The following is a 3499-nucleotide window of genomic DNA, read 5'->3' on the forward strand; positions in this document are numbered from 1 at the left end:
CATTGGACTATTACTTGACCATAAGAAAAGTTGAAATAGTGACATTTGTGACATCATTGATGGATCTTGAGATTATCATGCTAAGTGAAATAAGACAGAAAAAAATCAAGAACCATATGACTTCACTCATATGTGGGATATAAAACTGAAAGCAACAAATGAACAAGACAAACAAACAAAAACTCATGGACACAGACAATAGTTTAGTGGTTACCAGAGGGTAAGGTGGGAGATGAGGGTAAGGGGGATCAAATATATAGTGATGGAAGGAGAACTGACTCTGGGTGGTGAACACACAATGGGATTTATAGATGATGTAATACAGAATTATACACTTGAAACCTATATAATTTTATAATTTTGCTAACTGATGTCCCCCCAACAAATTTAATAAAAATAAATAAGTAAATAAACAAACAGGCAAACAAACTTTGTCTTTACTGCTCCCTACCCAAAAAAGCAGAAGTTTTAGTTATGATGAAGTCCAATTCATCCATTTTTTTCTTTATGTATTGGTATAGTATCCTTTAAAATTTTTTGCTGTATTCCAGTTCTTAAAGATTTTTTCCTGTTTTCTGCTGGAAGATTTATAAATTTAGATTTCATGAATAGGTCTGTGATCCATTTTTATTTAAGTTTTTGTACAATACGTATCCTAGGTTCCCATTCACACTGACACTTTCCAATACAGGAACCACCAAACTCACATATTTGCACATGTGTTGTTTCCATTCCCAGATCTTTGTATGGATGGCACCTCCGGGTCATTCAGTCAGCAGCTCAAACATCATCCCCACACAGCGTGCCCATCCAAAGCGCCTCCAGTCATTCTGCTGTCTGTCTGCCAGAGGACTGTCACAGTGTGCTCTGCAGAGCAGCAAGGCGACTGTTCTCATCTCTATGCCCTGGTTCCTAGCCGAGGCTCTGACACTGCATCTGTGCTCAGAGAGAGCTGAGCTGATATGACTCCCTGGCACAGCAAATGTAGTAACGTCTGGTACCCAGGATGCTCTCAGAGGAGGTGGCAGTTTCGGCTTCTCCCAGTTCTCTCCACCTGCACCCCTGAGAAGAGAAAGTGGACAAAGCCATGCCCAAACCAAAGAACAAGCTCACTCATGCCACATTCAGACCTGTCACCCCCTTTGAAAATGACCAGCCTCTAAAATTCTGACAGAGCATTCATTTCTGTAATCTTACATTTGTCGATAGCTTATTACATTGTTTTAAAATAATTCTAATCATTGATGTGTATCCTGGTGCCAAGAACAGCGATTATGGCCCACATGTATGAGATAGCAAGGTCTGTGAGGCGGCCCAGGGAGGGGGTACTGCAGCGGACCAGATTCGGTGATTTGGCTTCTGAGTCCTGCTTTGAGACTGACTCACTGTGTGACCTGGAACCTCAGAGAGGCTCCGCTTTTCCAAAGACGGGATGAGGTTCTTTCACCCTAAAGACTCTGTGGCAGGAGGACAGAGGCCTGGAGCCAGCTTTACCCAGGTGTAAATCATAGCTCTCTCCCCTAGCTTTGTGACCTGAATAATACTTAATTCAGTCCTTCCCAAACTCTACCAACCATCAGAAGGTGAACTCTTGGACAATTCAGATACTTTGATCCCAGAAATGTTGATCCAAGGGTCTAGAAAGAAGCCCAGAAATCTGTATTTTCCAAAAGTTGCCAAGTGATTCTGATGGTCAGCCAGGTCTGAGAATCACTCCATCAGTTTCCTCATCTGTAAAATGGGGATAGAAACAGTGCCTCTCTCATAGGATCAGTAAAAGGGTTTATGAGATAATGGGTGCACATTTCTTGGCACACAGTAGAACACTTCTGTGGCCAATGGTCAGAAGGGTGCCTAAGCTCCTGTGTTGTGCCAAGTACCAAGTCAGGCACTGGAGACAGTAATGCGCATGACAGTTGCGTTCCTGGCCTCATGGAGAATATGTACTGCAGGAGGAGGGTAGCCAGCCCATGAGGATGCCCACAGGAATACTATTTGTTCTATATGCTCATTTGCTGTGTCTGTCACCAACCCCACCTGGTGACCATTCACGTGAGGGAGGCCACAGTGGAGAAGCCTTGGATATAGCCTGGCTCTAGAGAATGGGTGGGGCTAGAGAGGCAGAGAGAAGACTTCCTCCTGAGTGGTTAGCCAGGCTGATGTTGACTTGGGTAAAGATTAAGTGGGTCAGGTCCCTGGAGGGGAGGCAGGGGCTGTGGGTGAAGAATTCACTGGAAATGGGGTACCTAGGTAATAGGGAATTGGGGATGCCAGATTTAGTATCTTGAGGCAAGAAAGATGGGCCCAGCACCTCCATTCTGTTGTCATTCCCCATGGTTCTGGGTACTTTCCCAATCAGCATGTGCCACAAGCATTTTGGCCACAAATATTTTCACCACATAACTATTTGGTTATAAGGTAATTTTGCCATAAAAAAATAAAATCGGAAAAAGTAAAAGCACATTAAAAGGACATAAAATGTAAAAGCCTCTATTTAAATACATTTAAAAGATGTGTAGTGTTCACTTCGGCAGCACATATACTAAAATTGGAAGGATACAGAGATTAGCATGGCCCCTGTGCAAGAATGATACGTAAATTTGTGAAGCATTCCATATTTTTCATAGATACAGAGAACAAACTGAGGGTTGCCAGATGGGAGGGGGCTTGGGGGGCAGGGTGAAAAAGGTGAAGGATTTAAGAAGTACAAATTGGTAGTTACAAAATAGTCGTGGGGATGTAAAGTTAAGCATAGGAAATATATCAATGACACAGTGATAATTGTCATGGTGCCAGGTGGGCACTGTACTGATCAGGGAGATCACTGCATAAATTATATACATGCCTAACCACTATGCTGTGCACCTGAAACTAATATAAAAGAATATTGAATGTCAACTGTCATTGGAACAGAAAACTAGATCAATGATAGATAAATACATAGATGATCGAACGATAGATAATGAATCAATAAAATGTGTGTAGATTTATGGTAATACTGCACAAATAACTGGTTTTGTTTTTTAGATTGCTCCTAAGCATTTGTCTTTGTTCTATGGGAAATGTGGGTTCAACTCTGTGCCCTCAAGTGGGCCCTCGGTGTCTCTTTTGCCTCCCTTATAGTGTGTTCAAAAACAAGAAACCAGCTCTTGGGTAAATCATTGTCATCTGGAAGAAATGTTAACTATTTTAAGACCACCATCACCACATCAATGGAGAAACGAAATCAAACAAACGAACAAAAAAATCAAACTGTCAACTAGTTATTTTATCTTTTTTACAGTAGAATTGCCTTGTGGCCAATTAGTTATGGGACAAAAATCCTTGCAGCAAAGATGCTACAGCAAAAATGCTGGATATATTCCCCACCTAGGGTGAGTTGAACTCTGATAGGGGGAGAAGACCCTTGGGATCATTTCGTTCATAGATGGAGCAATGGAGCCGGAAGAATTAAGAAGTGAAAGACTGAGAACAGGCTTCCAGCTCTCCTGGGAACTCT

At 42.1% G+C, this 3499-nt stretch overlaps 1 non-coding gene across 1 annotated transcript; it reads left to right on the forward strand.

Moving 5' to 3' along the window:
* The first annotated feature begins 2518 nt into the window (after positions 1-2518).
* LOC141573023 (U6 spliceosomal RNA) lies at positions 2519-2622 on the forward strand. The gene has a single exon (XR_012498608.1). It is a non-coding gene; the product is annotated as a U6 spliceosomal RNA (small nuclear RNA).
* The last annotated feature ends 877 nt before the right edge of the window (positions 2623-3499 follow it).

Source organism: Rhinolophus sinicus, chromosome 15 (genome assembly GCF_057876585.1).
Source record: "Rhinolophus sinicus isolate RSI-liver-muscle chromosome 15, RSI-T2T, whole genome shotgun sequence".
In the NCBI taxonomy this organism is placed as follows: domain Eukaryota; kingdom Metazoa; phylum Chordata; class Mammalia; order Chiroptera; family Rhinolophidae; genus Rhinolophus; species Rhinolophus sinicus.